This window comes from Rana temporaria, chromosome 3 (assembly GCF_905171775.1).
Source record: "Rana temporaria chromosome 3, aRanTem1.1, whole genome shotgun sequence".
Lineage (NCBI taxonomy): Eukaryota > Metazoa > Chordata > Amphibia > Anura > Ranidae > Rana > Rana temporaria.
Window position 1 is genome coordinate 301,905,784 of NC_053491.1, and position 23,250 is coordinate 301,929,033.

The 23,250-nt window shown below is 48.9% G+C and overlaps 1 protein-coding gene across 1 annotated transcript in view; it reads right to left on the minus strand.

Moving 5' to 3' along the window:
• The window catches only part of LOC120930266 (E3 ubiquitin-protein ligase Jade-2-like), a 1,253,604-nt gene that overhangs the window by 865,364 nt on the left and 364,990 nt on the right, over nucleotides 1–23,250 (minus strand). The gene's annotated exons all lie outside the window — the stretch shown is intronic.

Here is a 23,250-nt window from a genome sequence, read left to right on the forward strand (position 1 = left end):
CTTTGTGCAAAGTAGTAGCAACAGTGGGGTTCTGCTGACGAGTTTCGTCCCAAGGACATCATCTGTGGATGTTTTTTTCTTCCTAATCTATGGTACACATCCTTCCATCAACATCCGGGATTTTTTTTGGACCATCATGTCCTGTGAGACCATCGGGTAACCAGCTATCTTCGTCTGTGGTATACTCCATTCCTCTGTCGTTTGGTCACTCTTGCTACAGCCATTGGAGACACATACAGGATTGCCCAGGTTCCATTGTGGTTTTACCACACAAAGCTCTGTTTGATCCATCTGAACATAGGTTCTCCTGGGTTCAAACTCTCTGGTTTCTCTTCACATTAATTCATTTCAAGGCTCCTTCAACTCTAGCACCTCTTTGAAGTTATCACCGGGCTTTGGAATTCATCAATATTATTACTGGACTATTCTATAGTCAGATTTGTATTTTTACACTATTCGAGGTTTTTCACATATGGACATTTATTTATATATTTATGTATTTATGTGGACATTTTCACTTCACTTTTATAGTCAGATTTGTAATTTAAAGTTTATTTAATTAGCGCTACACTTTTTTGTTTTGACCTCAGACACTGCACCATAACAATAATCAGATCACTGGAGCTTCTCCTCTGCCCAGCTCTGACTAGATACATATCCCCTAAATCAAATCACTTGTCTGTGTATCTTCTGCTGGCTGTCCTGTGAGTTCACCATGCATTTCCTTCTCTCACACTGAACTGTGGATCACACCCCATGATGAGAAACATCCATTTAAAACACAGAAAAGGCAGACAATCCTGGGAGAGCTGGAGGGGAGAGGAGGGAGGGGACAGAGTGTGCCTGTCTCAGGCTAGTGCATAATATATTTAAATCACCTGTCACTCACAACAGGGGGGAAGAACAGACTAGGTTTTCTCAGTTTGTCTGTTTTATCTCACTGAAAAGATAAGAGGATTGCTCAGAGCTGGATTAACTCTTTGTGGCAAGACTGGGTACAGATGATAGGAAATCCTATCCTTCACATTGTGCCAGCAAAAAAAAAAAAAAAATACAAAATTTGGGTTTATCCACTTTAAGAAATACTACTTTAGTGTCACTGAGGTTGTTTTTTCAGAGGAATGGAGGAGTTGGACAACCTTCTCAACACTAGTTGCACTGCAAGTTCTAAGGGGAAAGAATGATCTGTACCGGCCTTTTCGAAATTGGTTCCCCAGATGTGCAGCGGTCAGTGGATCTCAGGAAGTGAGGACCTGACCAAGACTTGACTACCGCCTCAATCCCTTATCTTGGATTACTTTGCAGCCGGGAGCAGAGGATTCCATTCTGAAATTCTGCGAGATTTTCCATGTTCTAGTATACTTGGAGTTTGCCGCAGGTTACCCCAGGCATCCACAAGGTGAGATCCTGCAATGAGCCTTCCTAACTTGGTCTCCCAGTTGCTAAAATTTGGATACACTTGGCTCTGCTGTGTAAGGTCTGAGATCTCAGGAAGAATAGAATAGGAGGTTCTTGGGACACCATGCCTTTATCCCAGCTGTATGACTATGGATCCTGGTTGAACTAGATAGACGTGTGTCTTTTCAACCTGCTTAACTATGTACTATGATCCTGATGAGGAGCTTAGAGATCACAGAGTCCGGTGGCTATATAGGCTAACCCGCTGACCAAGCTGGATGTTAGTATATCCACTGCTTCCACTTCTGGGAAGCTCCTCTTGCAGGAATGACTTCCATTCATCACCACTGAGTTTACTGCCAAGTTGAGATTCATTGAAGCGCTTGTTGGTCTAGGGACCCTTGACACCCAAGGCTTCGTATTTTACCGTATCTGACAGGAAGTTCCAGGACGCCAGAACACAGAGCGATGAGATGAGACAGGTTTTACTGTTGGCAAACTTGAATAGGAGATGCATCTTGCCATGATGATAGATTACCTACTGCCATCTGTTTGGAGCATAACTGAGGCCTCCTAGGTTGTGTTGCCCAAACGACTTCCCCACTTGGGAATCACTGTACCCTGCTGTTAGACATTTTGTCCTCCACTGGCTTATGTCATTGACCTTGAGCTAGGAGGTCACTGAGGTGAATACAAAGAAACTGAACAGACTTTGATGATTGGTACGCCTGGAAGTTGATGAACATTGATAAGATTAACTATCCTTAGCCACCATTAATGGGACTAGTCTCATATGTTCGGTAATCTTCCCTGGAATAGGAAGCAAAATCTATCATTAGCTCAGTGGTGTCACTAGGGTTGGTGTCACCTGGTGTGGTAAAATATGGTGTCACCCCCCCCCCCCCCCCAATAACCTTTTTCAAATATTTTTTACCCTACTGTTTGCTCTCTGTTCTCCTTTCTTCCCCTTTTCTCTCTCTCCCTATCCATCTTTCTTGTTCGTTCTATCCCTTCTTCTTTCTCTCCATTTTTCTTTGTCCCCTCCCCCCACCTCTCTTTCTCCAGAACCGGAATTCACATCTCAGGAGCCTATAGGCCAGGGGCGTACCTAGAGCATTTGGCACCCGGGGCGGATCCAATATCTGGCACCCCCCCACACGTTAAAATGTAAAAACACCACACTGTGCCCCCTGCATACCTCTGCATCCTTCAATATCTTTTTGTTACTACTGTGTACCCCCTCTCCACAACTGCACCTCTGGACCACTCTACATTGCACAGCACCCTGCATCACTGGACCCCTTTACATTACACAGCCCCCTGCATCACTGGACCCCTTTACATTACACAGCCCCCTGCATCACTGGACCCCTTTACATTACACAGCCCCCTGCATCACTGGACCCCTTTAAAATTACACAGTACCCTGTATCACTGGACCCCTTTACATCTCACAGCCCCCTTCACCTCTGGACCCTTTTACATTACACAGCACCCTGCACCTCTGGGCCCCTTTACATTACACAGCACCCTGCACCTCTGGACCCCTTTACATTACACAGCACCCTGCACCACTGGACCCCTTTACATCACATAGCCCCCTGCACCGATGGACCCCTTTACATTACACAGCACCCTGCACCTCTGGACCTCTTTACATTACACAGCCCCCTGCATCACTGGACCCCTTTAAATTTACACAGTACCCTGTATCACTGCACCCCTTTACATTACACAGCACCCTGCATCACTGGACCCCTTTACATCTCATAGCCCCCTGCACCTCTGGACCCTTTTACATTACACAGCCCCCTGCACCACTGGACCCCTTTACATCACAGAGCCCCCTGCACCTCTGGACCCCTTTACATTACACAGCACCCTGCATCACTGGACCCCTTTACATTACACAGCACCCTGCACCTCTGGACCTCTTTTTTTTTTTGGAAAATTATTTTTTATTAATTTTTTTGCAGCCTATAGGCCAGGGGTGTACCTAGAGCATTTGGCACCCGGGGCGGATCCAATATCTGGCACCCCCCCACACGTTAAAATGTAAAAACACCACACTGTGCCCCCTGCATACCTCTGCATCCTTCAATATCTTTTTGTTACTACTGTGTACCCCCTCTCCACAACTGCACCTCTGGACCACTCTACATTGCACAGCACCCTGCATCACTGGACCCCTTTACATTACACAGCCCCCTGCATCACTGGACCCCTTTACATTACACAGCCCCCTGCATCACTGGACCCCTTTACATTACACAGCCCCCTGCATCACTGGACCCCTTTAAAATTACACAGTACCCTGTATCACTGGACCCCTTTACATCTCACAGCCCCCTTCACCTCTGGACCCTTTTACATTACACAGCACCCTGCACCTCTGGACCCCTTTAAATTTACACAGTACCCTGTATCACTGCACCCCTTTACATTACACAGCACCCTGCATCACTGGACCCCTTTACATCTCATAGCCCCCTGCACCTCTGGACCCTTTTACATTACACAGCCCCCTGCACCACTGGACCCCTTTACATCACAGAGCCCCCTGCACCTCTGGACCCCTTTACATTACACAGCACCCTGCATCACTGGACCCCTTTACATTACACAGCACCCTGCACCTCTGGACCTCATTTTTTTTTTGGAAAATTATTTTTTATTAAATTTTTTGCAACACTTATACAATACAAGGCCGCAACATGCGACCGACAATTACCGGTCAAAACACAAAAGCCGGTTTGAGAAGGGGGGAAAAGAAAAGAAAAGAAACAAAAAAAAAGGGGGGGGAAGGAGGGGGGACAGTAACAGTATATATCAAATTTACATACCCCAAATCAAAATCAGTAAAATCTGGGTAAGTCAGATCAAAGTGAGACACAACTCATGACCCCCCCCCCCCCCCCAGGACAAGGAGAACCTTCTGCCCAAGTGTAGTCTCAATGTTGATAGGGTAAAACACGCTAATTTCTTTCTGAGAAAGAGCAGGAATGAGATACATCTCTCTTTCAGAATACACAATTTCTCTATAATAAGAAGGACCGTAGCCCGCCCCCACCTGACCATAGCATACCTACACTCAAGGCCTCTACTGAACCTTGCTCAATCCGACACCGTATCCACCGAGGCCATCCAACCTCCCCATACCTTATCAAATTTTTTCAAGGCCCCCCTACTCAGATAGGTAGCCTTGTAAAATGGAATGGCCTTATTGACCAGCATCTTCCAGGCCTCCACCGTTGGGGCCGAGGAGCTCTTCCAAGAAAGGATAATCCGCTTTTTAGCATAGAAAAAAAGAAGAATGAGGAGCGTTCTAATTGCCCTGGTGGTAGCCAGGGGTTCCACCAAATGCAGTAAACACACCTCCACATTGATGGGAACCGAAATGGAAGTGACCGACCGTATACAGTCCACCACCCCCTGCCAGTATGTACAGCTTGGGATTCCTCCACAGGGGAGTCTCGGGGGAGAAAGTGACACCATCCTGGGGTCTCAGCTCATGGGCCACAGACCATGCTCTGAGTACCGAGCGCATAGAGGACGTCAAGGGGTAGGGAGCCCTCGGCCCTCTATAGACCAGAAGCGAGAGTGCCTCATAGGAGCCCACACAGGCAGCCTCCAGAGAGACCGCAGCGTCATCCGGAGCGGTAATCAACCAGCGATTAGCCACCGCCAGCTGGCCGGCCAAAAAGTATTTATGGAAATTGGGTACTGCCAATCCTCCCTCCCCCCATGGTTGCTGAAGAATGGCCAGTTTGAGGCGAGGGAGCTTCCCCTGCCACAGAAAAGAGGAGATCATACTGTCTATGGACCTGAAGATCGACTTTGGTATCCACACCGGTGAGTTCCTAAGGGTATAGAGCAGAAGGGGAAGAATCTTCATTTTAATTAGACTCACCTTCCCAATGAGGGACAAGGGGAGGTTTTTCCAGGAGTTTTTTGGATACGGAGGCCAGTAAAGGAGTCACATTAAGGCTAATGAAATCTGTCACTGAGTTCGTGATTTGTAACCCCAAGTATCTGATCTGAGTCACCCACTGTAAGGGATTGGAAGGGTCAACCCGCCCGGGCATCCCATGGGAGCGTAGCGGAAGGATCTTTGACTTGGTCCAGTTAACCTTGAGACCAGAGACCTCAGTGAATCTACCCATCAACGAGAGTGCTGCGTGCAGGGAAGGGCCCGTATCCCCAAGAAATAGAACCAGGTCATCAGCATAGAGGGCCACAGTCTCAGTCAGGGTGCCCACCCCAATCCCCCGAACCTGCAATGAAGAACGTAGTGCAATCGCCAGGGGTTCCATAACCAGAGCAAATAAACCCGGGGACAGGGGGCATCCCTGCCTGGTGCCTCTGGATACCGGAAAAGTGTCAGATACCCCGCCGTTTAGGCGGATTGCCGCTACTGGGCGGTCATAGAGCATTGCTATCCATTTGAGGAACACAGGGCCGAAACACATGCGCTCCAGCACCTGGACCATGTATCCCCAGTCAATGGAGTCAAACGCCTTTTCCAGGTCAAAAAACACCAGGACACCCCCATGGGACAGCTCCCCATCAATTTGCGTATGCGTATACACCCTGCGCAAATTAATATCGGTAGCCTTCTTGGGCATAAACCCCGTCTGGTCAGGTGATATCAGGTGGTCCAGGCATTGCATTAATCGATTGGCCACCATTTTGGTGAGAATTTTAAGATCCATGTTCAACAGAGCAATGGGCCTGTATGAGGAACAATGAAGTGGGTCCTTCTCTGGCTTAGGGAGCTGAACCACATGTGCCTCATACCACGTAGGGGGCAGGCTCCCAATCTCAAGACATTCTACATACAAATTCAAAAGCCTGTGAGACAGCACCTCCGAGTAGGTCTTGTACCATTCAGCCGGAAGTCCATCAGGTCCCGGCGCCTTGCCATTCGGGAAGGAGGCAATTGCCACGGCCAGCTCCTTGGAAGTAAAGGGGGCCTCCAAGTCTGCCGCCACCTCCTCAGGCAGCACCGGGATCTGAAAGGAGTCCAGCAAATCCGTCAGCACCTGACTTTCTTATTGCGGGATAGCCGCATACAGATCAGAGTAATAGGATACAAAAGCCTGCATAATACTTTCTCTATCCCTCACTAGGGCACCCCCCGTTGAATAGACGCAGGGGATGGCCACATGAGGTCGAGCATCTGCCGCCAAGAAGGCCAACAGTTTCCCATTCTTATCCCCTTTCTCAAACAGCTCCTCAGCCCTGCATCTGAAGGTACATTGTGTAAGGGTTTGAAAATGGACCAAGAAGGCCCTCCTAGCCATCTGCAGCTCTACCAGCGTGGACTGAGAAGGCGCCTCAGCATGTGCCTTCGCGCACCGTAATTCCTGAATCTGGAGCGCCTCTGACTCAGAATTTTTCTCAACTCTAGCGGCCTTGATGGCCACTATGTACGCCCCCCGGGTGGATGCCTTAAATGCATCCCAGACCATATGACCATCTGCGGAGCCCTCGTTTACATTCCAATATTCTGTAATATGTTCGGAGACCAACGGCTCCACAGATAACTCATCCACCCACCCCGGGTGCAATCTCCAGACCCTCCGACCTCCATCCCCAGGTCGGCTCAGCGTCACCTGCAGGGGGGTGTGATCCGAGAGTCCACCAGCTAAATAACCGACCTCCGCCACCTGAGGCAGCAAGGCCAAGTTCGCAAAGGCTAGATCAATACGGGAGGAGGAGGAGCTGACGTGGGAAAGATAGGAGTAACCTCTCTCACCAGGATGTTTCCACCGCCATACCTCCTCCAGAACCGCCGTGTCCGCCCACTGTCTGAGATCGAGATTCCGCACCCGATTTGGGTTGGAGGCATCTAGTGTATAGTCAAGAATATTGTTAAAATCTCCGGCCATCAACACTTTTAACGGACCGAAAGTAGCAATTTTCCCCAGAACCTGGTACAGCGCCTCTTTGCTAAAGGGGGGGGGGACATAGACGTTCACTATAGCCCACAGCTGAGAATCAACATTCAGAATCACAATTGCATACCTCCCATCTGGGTCAGTTACTACATGCTCAATAACACATTGCAATTTCTTGTGTAACAAGATAACCACTCCCCTGGCTTATGAGGAATAGGTGGAATGTATCGCCCTCTGTATCCAGTTCCTGTTCAGTGATAGGGTTTTACTGCCCACTAAGTGGGTCTCTTGTAAGAGAACGATATGGGGGTTCAGGGATTTAAGATACTGAAGGACTAGAGAACGTTTATACTTAGAATTTAGACCGCGGACATTCCACGAGACAACTTTAATGTCATTCATTAATACGGGCGGGGAGCAATCGAAAGGCAGGAGGAGCCTGTAAAACCGGGCGACCAGGAGGGAGGAGACTGGACACAGAGAGCCACACTGCAACGCCATACAGCATTCGATGAGCACATAGCACATAGGGCAGAAAATAGTCCTCTGCACTTGCGTACAGAAAGCAGAACGTATATGCATCGAGAGGGGGGGAACAAAATGTTACTGTCCCGAGTAAAAGAAAAAAAAAGGGGGGTAAAAAACCATACCAAAAAATAAAAAAAAATCGAGAAAAAAGCAAAAAGAGTGACAACCAAAGAGTCCCAACTCCCTGTTTGCTCCAGGCGAACCAAACTAAAAAACGGAACCACCGCTGGAGAAACTTAAAACCCAAAAACATAGTGGACAGAAGTGGAGTACCTGTAGAGTTCATCCACACACAAGGAGGGGGGAAAGGTAGTCCATAGAGGCACTCAAATATCCCAACCTGTGTAACTCAGTACCTGTTGCTCCTGTCAAGAACGGATAACTGATCTTACAGTCCCCTGTAGCATGTATTCTTCCACGAGAGCCCACTTTAGGAGGTAGGAGGGATGAAGAAGAGGATCACAGCAACGAGGAACCACTGCTCCCAGCAACGACATCTTAGGCAGGCGAGTATCGCTCACCGTCAGGCCACCGGCACCGCCACCATGAAGCTATTGAACTGGTCGGAACCCTAGGCCAGACGGCTAGGTTAGAGCATGCTGTATACCAAGCCCCTCTCCCTCAATCGGCGACGGATGTCTGTAAAGGTGCGCCATTTCTTCTGCAGATCCGGAGAAAAATCGGGATAGAGATGGATCACAGCATTGTCATGTTTCAGCTCCGGGTGCCTACGAGCCTCAGCCAGGATCAAATCCCTGTCCCTGAAGTTCAGCAGGCGGACAAGGAAGGCCCGCGGCCACGCACCTGCCGGTCTCCTCCCCACGGACACCCTGTGCGCCCGCTCCACCACATAGACAGGGGACAAATTCTGCAGGCCCAGGAGTTCCTTAAAGAAGGCCTCTGCGTCTGCGGGATCAAGGCCTCAAATTTAGCTTACTTTACCCCAGCAAGTTGCGGGTGATTGACGGGGACCGCACACGCTTTTTCATGGATCCGGAGGCGGCTATGTCGTGGCTGGACAGTCGCTAAGGACCCCACCTCGTGGCAAGTACCCTTTGGTTGTCCTGTTGATTTCCCCTGAGATGTCTGCCTCCCTTCACCTGCTGCATCGGCTGTCACTGCCCCCCTTCAGATGATCCCCCTTTACCTGCATTGACTTCCAGTCCCTTTGATTCATCTAATTTTTGACCTCATTTAAAAATGACATCCATGCATGCTATTGCGGTGGCCAGCGATGCTCCCCCCTTCCCTCCCCCCTCTCCGCATGCTGGTGGGGATGAGAGCCTGCTGTACTATCTGCTATGCTCCTCGATACCCCATTGGGACTTGGCAGCCTTCTCCCTGTTCCCTGCTGCCCTTTCACAGGTATGGTTCTCCTCTCCCTCTCCCCTGTATGTCCCCATCCCCTCCTGGGCTCCTTCTGATTTCACTGACTCTGGAGGTTGACCGCTACGCGCTGACAGGTTGTGAATCAGCCTTTTTTTTTTTTTTCCTCCTTTCGGTCCATAGGAGCGGTAGCTGCTCAGTGCGCAAACCAGGACACGCACCTTCTCGGCCTACGGACGTGGTGGCAATCCAGGTTTGCTATCCCCCCCCCCCTAGTGCTTTGACACCCTTGCTCGCTAGAGCCTGGACACTGACCGTTGGTCTGTTCTATACCTGCTGTCCGGGTACCGGAGTAGGCGACCTGGCGCCTGGTGTGTAGGGCCCCCCATTTTTAGGGGCTCACTTACACCTTTTTGTTTGACTGTTTAGGGGGAAAACTATTCCCGCTCCTCACGACCGTTGTCGGAGGGTCGGGACATAGTAGGATAGGCACCCAGTGCCTGGGAATGTTGTTCTTCTTAATGTTTGTTTTTTTCGTTACGCTCAATGCTTTATACTGTTTTTTGAATGCACTATGCTCAGATGTCTATGTTATGCAGTACTGTGTGCTTGGGATCTTGCTGCTCATGGGGGGCTCTGGGGTGCATCTGGTTAGTTACCCCTTCTATTTTCCTCCTACTCCACCTTATGGCTGACCGCCCGCCTGACTCTTTCACCATTCTCTCCTGGAATGTCAGAGGCCTCAATTCTAAATTTAAGCGTGCCACCCTTTTTCAATATTTAAAATCCCGCTCACCCCAACTCATTTTACTCCAAGAGACGCATCTCATGGGCAGCAAGATCCTAACTCTTAAGAAGCCATGGGTACAACGGGCGATACATGCCACATACTCCACGTATGCCAGGGGCGTATCGATCCTTATTCATAAAAATTTCCCCTGCGTGATTGAGGAGGTCCGCACAGACCCCCTGGGTAAATACGTGATACTGGTCTTCACGCTTTGGGCACAGAGGTACATTATCGTCAACTTATACATCCCCCCCCCCTTTTCACCTGCCTTACTATATGAGGTGATGGATAAGATCGCACCGTTCTGTCCCGGGAAGGTTCTGGTAATGGGTGACTTTAACGCCATACTATCGCACGATCTGGACAGGCCTGTGCCGCCTAAACACCGGTCCCTGGACCTGCCTGCCTGGGCCCAGGCGGTGGGTCTGGAGGAGATGTGGAGATGGAAGCATCCAGGGGCGAGGGCTTATTCGTGCTTCTCGGCCTCCTACAAGACCGCGTCCCGGATAGATCTGGCCTTCTCCAACCCCGCACTGTTAGCGGATGTGTTGGAGGTGGACTATCTTCCAAGCGGTCTGTCGGATCACAGTCCTCTGAGGGTGGAACTCCGTTCTCCGGCATCGCGCAGCGCTGCGCTCTGGCGGTTGGGCGCTCAATGGGTCACTCATCCCGATATAGCTGAGGTCCTACCCCCTCTTCTCTCTGAGTTTTGGGAAAATAATGCAGGAACTTCCTCCCCTGAGGTTGTCTGGGATGCCTTTAAGGCATATACCAGAGGGCAATACATCTCCTCCATAGCCAATGTCAAGAAACAACACTCGGCCCGGACCAGGGAATTGGAGCGAGCCACTACTGACAGCACTGACAGGTACAATTCGGACCCCACCTCGGATCATTTTGATCTACTGATGGTGGCCCAACGTGACATGCAACTGCACCTGGCGGAGGCAACGCGCCTGGAGATCCACAAGGGTAAACAGCGGGCCTTTGAACAGGGGGACCGTAACGGCCGCCTGTTGGCTATGATGGCCCAACATGACCAACCTCTCACGACGATTTCGCTCCTCCAGACTCCTGGGGGCGGGACAGTGTCCTCCCCACAGGATGTCCTCCAGACCTTTAGTGACTTTTATAGGACATTATATTCCTCCAGTTTGCCCTCAGACTTCAGACCCGAGACCCTACAAGCCCTGCTGGACCCTCTGGCGTTGGGCTGGCTATCAGATGAGGAGCGGGAGGCTCTGGTCCGACCGATTACGGCCCTAGAGGTACAGATCGCCATCCAGTCCTTCCCACCGGGCAAAGCGCCTGGTCCAGACGGGCTCCCGTTAGACTTTTACAGGGCACACGTGGGCCTCTTGGCCCCCCTGCTGGCCCAGCTATACACTTCCAGCCTGACAGACGGGAATCTCCCTATATCCATGTACCATGCACATCTGACGTTGATATACAAACCTCCCAAGGATCCATCCCTGTGTGCCTCGTACAGACCCATTGCCCTCCTTAATACTGATTTCAAAATCCTGACTAAACTCCTTGCCCTCCGACTATATCCCATGCTGCCCACTGTGATAGACTCAGACCAGACGGGTTTCATGCCCCGGAGGTCCACGGATGTGAACCTCAGGAGGCTCTTCACTAATATACACACCCAACATATCAATGAAGGAACCAGGGCCGTGGCCTCATTAGACGTCGAAAAGGCCTTCGACACGGTCGAGTGGCCTTTTTTGTGGGAGACTTTGCGACGGATGGGGTTTCCTTTACTTTTCATCAAGTGGCTTCAGGTACTGTACAGGGCCCCCACTTCCTCAGTGCATCTGAGTGGAGGACTGTCTGTCCCCTTCAGGCTCTACAGGGGAACGCGGCAGGGTTGCCCTCTATCTCCGGCCCTTTTTGCCCTTGCCATTGAACCGGTGGCGGAGGCCCTCCGCTCCTCACCACTCATTAAAGGTCTCCGTGTGGGCTTGCTGGAGGAGAGGGTGGCCCTGTACGCGGACGATTTGTTATTGTTCCTAAATGACGCTGGTCCCTCGCTGCGAGGCGCTCTGACTGTGCTGAACGCGTTCGCCTCGGTCACTGGGCTCAAGGTGAATTGGTCCAAGTCCCTGCTCTTCCCGATTGACCAGGCGGCCAGGTCCACCTCCCTACCCGATAACCCGCTATGTTGGGTTAGTTCATTTAAGTACCTAGGGGTGCAGGTCTCTGCCGTGGCCACAGACTTTATCCCGCTTAATCTATCCCCAGTTCTACTAGAGGCTCAGTTAAGGCTCAAGGCATGGGATAACCTGCCTTTATCTGTCTGGGGGCGGGTTAATCTTCTCAAGATGAAAATTGTCCCAAAACTGGTATACCTCTTTCGCCACTCCCCTCAGTGGGTGCCCAAGTCCTTCTTCCGTAAATTAAATCAAATTTTCTCCTCTTTCATTTGGGGCACCTCCCCGCCAAGGTACAAACTAACAACGCTAATGAGGCCGCGAACGCAGGGGGGAATGGCGTTCCCTGATTGTTATAAGTACTTTCTGGCAACCCAGCTGGTGACCGCGGCCTGGTGGCTACGGCCGGACGGGACCAACACCTCCACCGCCCTGGAGGCCTCGGTGGTCGGTTCGCTGGAGGCCCTTCGGTTCTTGCTGTTCCGGGGCCCCCGCGCACCGCACCCCCTGACCCCTTCCATGCTTACCACTCTACGGGCGTGGCGGACGGGACTAGCTATTGAAAAATGCAAACCCTCTGAGGTTTCCCCTAATGCCCCCCTCTGGCTGAACCCCACCCTGGACCACCTCTATAAGCTTCCAGACCCCGCGGCGTGGTCAAGACGCGGCATCAAATTGATGTCGAACATTGTCTCGCAAAATAAGTTGATACCCTTTGCGGAGCTCAAATCCACGTTTAATTTACCTTCACACTACACTTTCAGATACCGCCAATTGTCACATGCATTTGCAGCGCAGTTCCCGCGGTCCTCATGCATTGTAGCTCAGTCGGAGTTAGAGAGGACACTTAGGTTTAGCTGTGATGCAAAGCCCACCTCGCACTTGTACTCATATTTGATCTTCGTGTCTCTCCCCCCCCTGGACGGGCTGCGATCCAGGTGGCAGGGAGATATTCCCACGTTGGATACTGATGATTGGGACGATGTATGGGATCTTCCCTTTAGTACCCTGGTTTCGATACGGGATAGATTGGCGCAGTTTAAAATTGTCCACAGGGCTTATTTCACCCCGCACAGACTTCACAAGATGAACCCTGTGCATTCCCCGGAGTGCTGGAGATGTAGCGCCTCTCCTGGCGACTTCTCCCACATTTTTTGGACATGCCCTGCAGTGAAACAGTATTGGGAGGAGGTGCTGGATTTGACTAACAAGGTGGCGGCAGCCCAACTACCCTTGGCCATGGAGGTCTGTCTCTTGGGTATCATTGAAAACATTGTTGCATCCTCCGCCAAGCGTACACTGATCAGCCTGCTACTCTTTTATGCACGTAAGAACATTGCTATGCACTGGAAGACACCCACGCCCCCCTCCCTGGTGCAGTGGAGACGTCTGGTCAACGCCAGCCTCCCCCTGTACAGGGATACATACTTTAATAGAGGCTGCCCACAGAAGTATGACAAAGTTTGGAGGGCTTGGTTAGCGGAGTCCGAAACTGCTGGCTAAACACTTCATGTAAACCTTACCTCTCTCATTTAGCCTGAGTCCCACGGTTAGCGTATGCCAGACTGCTGTGTCGGCACGCGGTGATTGTGTCATGTCAGAGACTGGTTGCACCCCCTGCTCCCTAGCAGTCCTTATTATTGTTATTGAAGCACACTGTGACGATGAACTATAACGTGTATTCGCTTTTACATTCCATGCATATTTGAGCTGTGTAACTCTATGTCTTATCTATTTTGTTCTTCTTTCTGTACTATCTGAAAAACTTTAATAAAAACAATTAAAAAAAAAAAAAAAAAAAAAAAAAAAAGGCCTCTGCAAACAGCACCGGGTTGGCACCCTCAGCCCCCTCCGGGAGCCCGACCACCCGCACATTATTGCGACGGAGGCGATTTTCGGCATCGTCAGAACGGGCCATTAGGACCTTAACCTGCTGCTGCAACTCCCCCACAATATGGGTGGTAGAAGCCGCTATGTCCTCCGCCGCAGATATGCGATGTTCCGCTTCAGACAGGCGGCCCCGGAACTTGTCCATATCTTGCCTAATGAGCCCACACTCTATAGCGAGAGTGTCAATCTTCCCCTCCACAGAGGACTTACTGTCAGCGATGGCCGCCAGGATTGCGGCGGTAGACTGGCCCCCCAGCAGCTCCGGCGGCTCCTTCATCCCCACCGACGAGCCCTCCAAGTCTAGGGCCTCCAGGTCCGCCATCCAGGACTCCATCTGTACCGCCACCGAGGCCGGGGAAGATGACAGGAATGGCAAGATGGCCGCTGCAGGTGTGGTCGGCGGCTGGATCCGGGCCGAATAGCCGTTCGCCTTCTTGGCCGAATTGCGCTTCCCAGGCATCGGGAGGACCGGGGCAGTCCCCCGGGCAGGATGAAGGTGCTTGCTGAGCAGAATGGCGCTGTATAAGCAAGGATTCAGTCGGATGGAGAGAACGGATGGCAGGAGCACAGGCTGAACACGTCCGTCTCTCTCTACATCCCGGCCACGCCCCCCCTCTGGACCTCTTTACATTACACAGTACCCTGCATCACTGGACCCCTTTAAAATTACACAGCACCCTGCATCACTGGATCCCTTTACATCTCAAAGCCCCCTTCACCTCTGGACCCTTTTACATTACACAGCACCCTGCACCTCTGGGCCCCTTTACATTACACAGCACCTGCACCTCTTTACATTACACAGCCCCTGCACCACTGGACCCCTTTATATCACATAGCCCCCTGCACCTCTGGACCCCTTTACATTACACAGCACCCTGCACCTCTGGACCCCTTTACATTACACAGCACCCTGCATCACTGGACCCCTTTACATCACATAGCCCCCTGCACCTCTGGACCCCTTTACATTACACAGCACCCTGCACCTCTGGACCCCTTTACATTACACAGCACCCTGCATCACTGGACCCCTTTACATCTCATAGCACCCTGCATCTCTGGACCATTTTACATTACACAGCACCCTGCATCACTGCACCCCTTTTACATTACACAGCCGCCTGCACCTCTGCACCCCTTTACATCACATAGCCCCCTGCACCTCTGGACCCTTTTACACTACACAGCCCTCTGCACCCCTTTACATTACACAGCACCCTGCACCTCTGGACCCTTTTACATTACACAGCACCCTGCACCTCTGGACCCCTTTACATTACACAGCACCCTGCATCACTGGACCCCTTTACATTACACAGCACCCTGCATCACTGGCCCCCTTTACATCTCATAGCCCCCAGCACCTCTGGACCATTTTACATTACACAGCACCCTGCATCACTGCACCCCTTTTACATTACACAGCCACCTGCACCTCTGGACCCCTGCATGTTACACAGACCCCCCTCAGTGCAAATCCCCCCTCAGTGCAAACCCCCTCGGTGCAACCCCCCAGTGCAAACACCCCCAGTGCAAACACCCCCCTTAGTACGACCCCCCCAGTGCAAACCCCCTCAGTGCAAACACCCCCTTAGTACAACCCCCCCTCAGTGCAAACACCCCCCCCTACAGTGAAATCCCCCCAGGTGCAAACACCCCCCCTTCCCATTCAGTACCTCAGATCATCGCAGGCAGCGCCACGGCACATGGACAGAAGGTCCCCTCGGCCCCTCCACCTCTGTACACACAAACAGAGAGGAGGGGGCTGTGCCTGTGTGCCGACTGCCGAGCACCGCTAACAGCCCGTGGCTGTGAGAGGAGGGGATGGATGGTGCTGCGGTGTCACCCCGCAACCCGCCCTCCTCTTGTACCGCGGCACTCGGCGCTTCGATTCCGCGGCGCCCCCCCCCACATGTCAGCTAAAAAAATGTATTTATTTTTTTTAAATCGGGATGGTGTCACCCCTCTAGTTGGTGTCACCCGGTGCAGACTGCACCCCCCGCACCACCCTAGCAACGCCTCTGAGCCAGTTTATGATGTTCTCAATCTTCCAGTGCGTCCAACTGACTGCATGGATTACTGCAGACTACTTTTTGACCATTTGAGACCATGGTATACAAACAGATGGGATAGAGCTAAGACTTGCCTCCACAAAAGTCCCAATACCGTCCCCCTCTGTGAGGCAACTCTACAGTATTCTCCAGAATGTCTAAAATGTCATTATTATAATGTAATTAGTTGGCCTTCCCTCTGAATCAGGGTTTGCCAGGACCTGGAGGATATTGAGCCACCCGCAGCTGTTGTCCACATAAGAAACCTGCAGCCCTTGCTTCTGCAAGATGGCCACTACTGGAAGCAATGTTCTGGAAAATGTCTTGAGTATGTGGAAAGTTCAATGGTTGTTGAATGAGCCCGAAGTGAAACTCTCAGAAGCCTGGGTGTACCAAAGTGTGTATGTACACATCAGCTAGATCTAGAGAAACTGTAGCTGCTTTATCTGATAGCTTGAGTGATTGTTCTCAATGACTCCACATGATGTTTTGGATCGTGATCCTTTGTTACATATCTTGCCTAAATCTGCTTTCCGACTAAGAACATGGCCCAATGGTTCCTGTTGGACAAGATTTGGTAACATTTGCTTAAAGCCTTGATTGCACTAAAGAACCATAGTGGGAATTTGTAACAATACGCCAAACTAGATTCAGGTTTATGGATCGCAACTGAGGAGACTTCTCAGGTTCAAACCCAGGTTTCACTCTTAACTCAGTTAAGAGTTTGGGGGCAAATCCACAAAAAACCTGCCTAACTTAACTTTTAGCAGTTAAGTTACACTGGCGGAAAATTCCTACCTAAGTGCCCGATCCACAAAGCACTTACCTAGAAATTTTCGGCTGTGTAACTTAAGTGCCTCTGTCGCAAGGCGGTCTTCTCATCCAGGGGGCGATGACAATTTAAATGAGGCGCGCTCCCGCGCCGGACGTTCTGCGCATGCGTGTGACGTCATTTTTCCCGACGGGCAGTGCGCGAAATTACGTTACGTCGGGCTTTGTGGATTGCGACGGGACAATAAAGTTGCGTCGGGTAAAAAAAAGTTACACGGCGAAAAATAAAATTAGAAATTTTAAAAAAATAGCGGCGATCGAAAAACAGGTATGTTTTTACAAGGTGTAAACAGTTTACACCTTGTAAAAGCTTCCCTAATTTTACGCATGCAAAACGTAACTTACGCAGAAAACACAAAGCTAAAAAGCTTTGTGGATCTGCCTAAGTACTCATTTGCATAGGCAAAGCGGCATTTCGACTCGAAATGCCCCCAGCGGCGGATGCGGTACTGCATCTTAAGATCTGACAGTGTAAGTGTCTTACAGATGTCAGATCTTATGCCTATCTTTGGAAAAATCCTTCTGAGGATCAGTTCCAAAGATAGGCACAGGGATACGCAGGCTGAACAGCAGTTCCGCCTGCGTATCTCTTTTGAGGATTTGGCCCTTGGTTTCTATCATCACAGCCTCAGTAAAGTAAATAGTGCTTATTCCAGCATAAGCAACATTAAAGTAAATCTTGGTATTAATGGTATAGCACAGGTATAGGAATAAGTGTAGCCGCAGTACTGGGACTGCACACTAGGGGTCAGTAATGAACACAGGCTTAGAAGCAAAGCAGGTAATTGGTATCTATAGCAGTGAGCATAACATGTGAGCTGCAGTTCAAACTTGAGTGAAACTCCTTAGTACTTTAGTAATGAGCACATGCTTGAAAGCAAAGCGACAAGCATGGAGAGCAGAGCATAGTAATTGATATCTATAGCAATGAACTTTAACATGAAAGCTGTAGTTGAGACTTTAGTGAAACTCCATAGTACTTGATAAGATTAGCATAGCAGTGAACATAACTTGGAAGCAAGCGGCAGGTATGGAGATCAGCGTTTAGTAATTGGTTTCTATAGCAGAGTACTTGCGGTTGCAGATAGCTGGGCATGGATGAGCGTCCTGGGAGCCTGGACCTGGTTGATGAGAGGGCTGTGCTGTGCGTGGAGTCCTGGTGGTCCAGTTCAGGAAGCTGGAGCTTAGTAGAGGTGAGTCTGGAAGCCCAGCTGACAGTGGCGTACTGTCAGCAATAGAGGAACACCATCCTGTCAGTGCTGGGAGTTTAAATAGGCCGCACAGGAGCGAACCAGGAAGTACCACTAGGTGGCGACCTCCGCAACCACCGTGGGGAGCAAGGCTGCAGGAAGTGAGAGGCTATTCAGAAAGAAGGAAGAGAGTTGACTGGGAAAGAAGCAACTATAGTTGTACTTAGTGCAAAGTTATTGGTGTGACGTTACAGAATTAGAGGAGTTGGAAGAGTGGGAAGAAATTCTATTGACTTCCTTATTGCACAAAGTACAACTCGCCAGCCCACCCGGAATCTTCTGTTGTCCCAAGGTTTTGTTGCAGACAGAACACAAAGACAAGTGCTGCACAGGCTCCAATGATCCCGAGTCTCCTGCCCAATTTTGCATGAATTTCTGCAACACCTACTGGGCACATTTGAGTGAAAAGGAACTTTGCTGCTCCTCGAGAGAAGCAGACTTGAGCTTAGGCGATCAAAGACTATTATGGATCTTCCAATCTCTTCTCAGGCTCTATCAACAACTCTTTGTTCTGGGCCTAGGTGACTAGCCTAAGGGATTAGTCCCTGATCTGGACATCACTGATTCCATCTTAAATCACATTCCATTTGACTTAGAAGAGGTATATGCTGTCAGTTTGTTAAGCCATAGGGCTTGACTAACCCCACAGAATAGCAGGAGGAACAACCTGCTGCATCCATAGTGGTTGCACTGCCTCGCTGGTCACTCTAATTTCACTCATGGATCAAACACCACAGAGGCGTATTACTGGCCAAGTTTGCCTTTAACTCGTCTGCTGAGAACCAAATAGTTTTGGCTACTGAAGTGCTGTTCCCATGCCTCTGTGAAGGCTATTGCATCATCTGCTGCCAGACTGCCACTTATGGCTAGTCTGATGAAGATTACTTGGCTTGGCTAACTGCCTCTGCAGTAAAAGTTAGGTTTTACAGAGGGGATCTTGCATCCTCTGCTAGCGTGAAAACACATCTGGCCAATCTGACGAACGTTCCTTGGCCTGCTGTTTTTGAGGCAGGAGGTACCCTTTAAACAAACTGTCATGGATATGCAATAAGGTCTGGCAGCTTACCTGTCTACATGTGTTCATTAGAGGCCTGACTCTCTTCCTGGCTGTCTTTTATCACCTTCCTTCCTGTATGGCTCCACCCCAGGCCATCACAGGAAGCCTATATTAACCACTGCTAAATGACAGAAATATATATATTATTGTAATATAAATAAATAAATCTGATCAATATGTGATAGCAATTGCAAAACTCATGTGATATAAAAATAAAAAAATATAATCAAAATATATCAACCAATAACAAATTCCAGAGAATTAGTTGAGTCAATATTTAAAAGGAAAGATCCACAGAAGAAACTCTAATTAAAGAGTGATGTGCTCCCAAAACCATATATCAGAAAATTAATAAGTTCAAAAAAATTATTTGTGATATTGATAATGTCCATATATTCCTAGAGTAGCGGTGAGCCACTAATAAACACAGGAGTGAATCTTCTAAATGGTCCAGGAAATAAACATGCAATCTTCTCATGGACAAACAGTGCTTCAAATATTCCTTCCACCAGTTACGCAAACGACACCCAAAAGTGCGGATATTAAATGCGCTTACCAAAGCGATTAGACTCCTTTAACTAAAAAGAGAGTCAAAATCGCTTGTGCAGTTATTAATGTCTGCAAACATGTAGTGCGTCCTCCAGTGGTTAGACACAGGCAAATCTTCTCCAAGTAATCTCATAAATGGGACATAAAATAGAAAAAAGCTCCATAGTGCAACCGGTTTTTATTTTAAAATTATAAAACAAATCATGGGCCAAGTGGCCACTTACATTAAAAGGTGCCCATCCCGGCACTGGGTCTGCGGGCCTTGAATATAAGAGGTAGCAAACCTCAATTTGCGTATGGCATGTGTCTCCTCTCGCCAGCTCACAGGGTCGGATGATGGGGAATGAGTAAAAAGCGTGACCAGGCTACGCCGCCGCCGATCGTTTCGTAAAAACGTCTTCAGGGGGGCGTGCCTGGTCACTGGGGTCACGTTTACTTATTTAGAAGGAACCGGAAATGATTCAAATTGATTGGCGTATATTCCGGCCAATTACAGCGCGGTCACAGTCAAATATGAAAACCGTAAATGGCCGAAGCTGATAGACAGACGCTGCAACCAATTGCAGCGCAGTATCGAGACACTGGGAATCTGAATGGACAAAGAAAATTGACACATGTTGTAGCCAATTACGGTGCAGTCCCAGTGTTGGCTTAAGCAATTACATCTATCAATTTTACAATGAAAAAAACAGCATTACCTCAAAACACCATCTAATCATAAATAACTTCCTTCCTGATGCTACGCAAGTATTCTAATATGCATCCATCTAAAGAAGGATGGAAAATTGATTTTAATACATATGACTGCGATTAACTAATAATAAAAATATAAAGTAAGGAATGGTGGGAACTGACTGTCTCCTAATTAAAATCCACTAGATGGCACCCTATCGCACACCTCTATCAGACACTGCAGAAACTCACAAAGGAATCTGATCACAGTGTATGAAGGAGATGTTAGAAACATTTAATAGGAGAAGCACACCAAAATGAATGGCAGAAAACGTTTTAATACCCCTATAGAATAAGGACAACAAAAACCCATTAGGTCTATTTGTCTGAAGATCATAAAGGATATTTATTTATATGGGTGTGGCAAACCCCAATAGGAAAAAAAATATTATAATGGCAAACATATGATATAATATATAAATGGAAAATATAAGGAATAAGGGGGCCCACATGACGGTAGGCCATCCTGCCAAGACAACTCGCATTGGTCAATATGGTAGATCTAGACCATATCATTACAAACAAATCATTGACCATATTAGGATACAAAAATAGGATTGATTGGCCTAGTTGGACTATAGATATATAAGGGGACATCCATAGAACTCAGTCATTAGATAAAAAGCAATTGAGATCGAGTTCGATGTTGAGACCAAGGGGCTGCATACTCCTAAGCCTGTGCAGCCACATGGTCTCATTCTGAGAGATGGCTCTTCTCATATGAGTACCCCGCCAATGATTCGATATCCTGTCAATTCCGTAGAACTGACAGAGATGGATCACTTTGATGATATTTTTCAAAGTGTCTGGACACACTGTGATTTGGAAATTTATTTTTTATATTCGCTAAATGTTCATTTATCCTCACTCTGAGTTTACGAGTGGTGCGACCCACGTACTGGAGCGAGCAGGGACACTCCAGGAAGTAGGTGACATGATCAGAATTGCAAGTGATCAGTGGTTTGATTTTAAACTTTTCCTTAGTTACATTAGACTGGAAATGCGTTTTTTTCTTTGTGGCTCCAGGTTTTCTTGTAGTCTGACAAGCCTTGAAGCGTGTACAATGATGGAAACCAGAGCCATCTAGGAAAGTATTAATTTTTTTGGGGGGATCTGGTACATTTTGGGCTATCCGATTTCTAAGCCCCGGAGCTCTTCTATATATGAATTTTGGTTTTGATGCAATCGATGTGATCAAATCAGGATCTTTAAGTAGTAGTGGTCAGTGCTTTTTAAATATGGTCTCTACTTGGCGATATTGTTGATGAAATCCTGAAATGAAAGGAACTTGGCTCTCAAAGATCTTTTTTGGTTTGGTGGTTAATAAAGATTCTCGTTCCATTACAGACACTTGGGTCAATACTTTATTTAAATTTACTTCAGAATAGCCTTTTTCCAGAAATTGCTTGTCAATATCTCTGCTTGTGCTTCAAAATCCTTTTGTGTGGCACAATTACGTCTGAGACGCATGTATTGGCCTTTAGGAATGGCTCCTAGACGTAATTGTGCCACACAAAAGGATTTTGAAGCACAAGCAGAGATATTGACAAGCAAATTTCTGGAAAAAGGCTATTCTGAAGTAAATTTAAATAAAGTATTGACCCAAGTGTCTGTAATGGAAAGAGAATCTTTATTAACCACCAAACCAAAAAAGATCTTTGAGAGCCAAGTTCCTTTCATTTCAGGATTTCATCGACAATATCACCAAGTAGAGACCATATTTAAAAAACACTGGCCACTACTACTTAAAGATCCTGATTTGATGACATCGATTGCATCAAAACCAAAATTCATATATAGAAGAGCTCCGGGGCTTAGAAATCGGATAACCCAAAATGTACCAGATCCCCCCAAAAAATTGAGTACTTTCCTAGATGGCTCTGGTTTCCATCATTGTACACGCTGCAAGGCTTGTCAGACTACAAGAAAACCTGGAGCCACAAAGAAAAAAACACATTTCCAGTCTAATGTAACTAAGGAAAAGTTTAAAATCAAACCACTGATCACTTGCAATTCTGATCATGTCACCTACGTCCTGGAGTGTCCCTGCTCGCTCCAGTACGTGGGTCGCACCACTCGTAATCTCAGAGTGAGGATAAACGAACATTTAGCGAATATAAAAAAGAAATTTCCAAATCACAGTGTGTCCAGACACTTTGAAAAATATCATCAAAGTGATCCATGTCTCTGTCAAGGAAAGCCCCTCAAGGGCCTCCCCGTACAGACGGCCCCAAGCCTCTCCTGCCCCCAGGAAGGCTAGGCGGAAAACAAGGGGTGTTTCTGAATCCCTCGTGGAAACTCTTGCGAGGGAACAGGGCCGCCAGACCCGCCATATGGGTGCTCTAGCCGGGGACCTGTGACATGACAGCCTGCAGGATGTGAGTGGTAACTGCGCTGCTCTGGTCACCTGCGTTGGGGAGCTGCAGGCCACAACATCAGGCCTCGTGGCAGAGGTAAAGAGCCTGGCAGTGCCTGTACAGGCCAATACTGCTGCCATCGAGGTGGAGGGGAGGCAGACAAGGTGCCACCAGCGGCACACCACCACCCGCCAGCTGCGGATGCAGGCGCAGACTAACGCGGTCCTCACCCGCATTGCCCTGGGGTTGGAGGGCAGGCAGCCAGCACCTGCCAGGAGTGGCAGACCTGGGGATGATCCTCCTCCTGATGCCCCACCCCCCCCACACCCGAGGCTCCCCCCAGGCAACTGAGGAGCCGGAGCCGTGGCACCATACCTGGGCCACAACAGGGCAAATGAGTGTTTTTTTTTTGCTCAGGTTATGAGCTTTTTG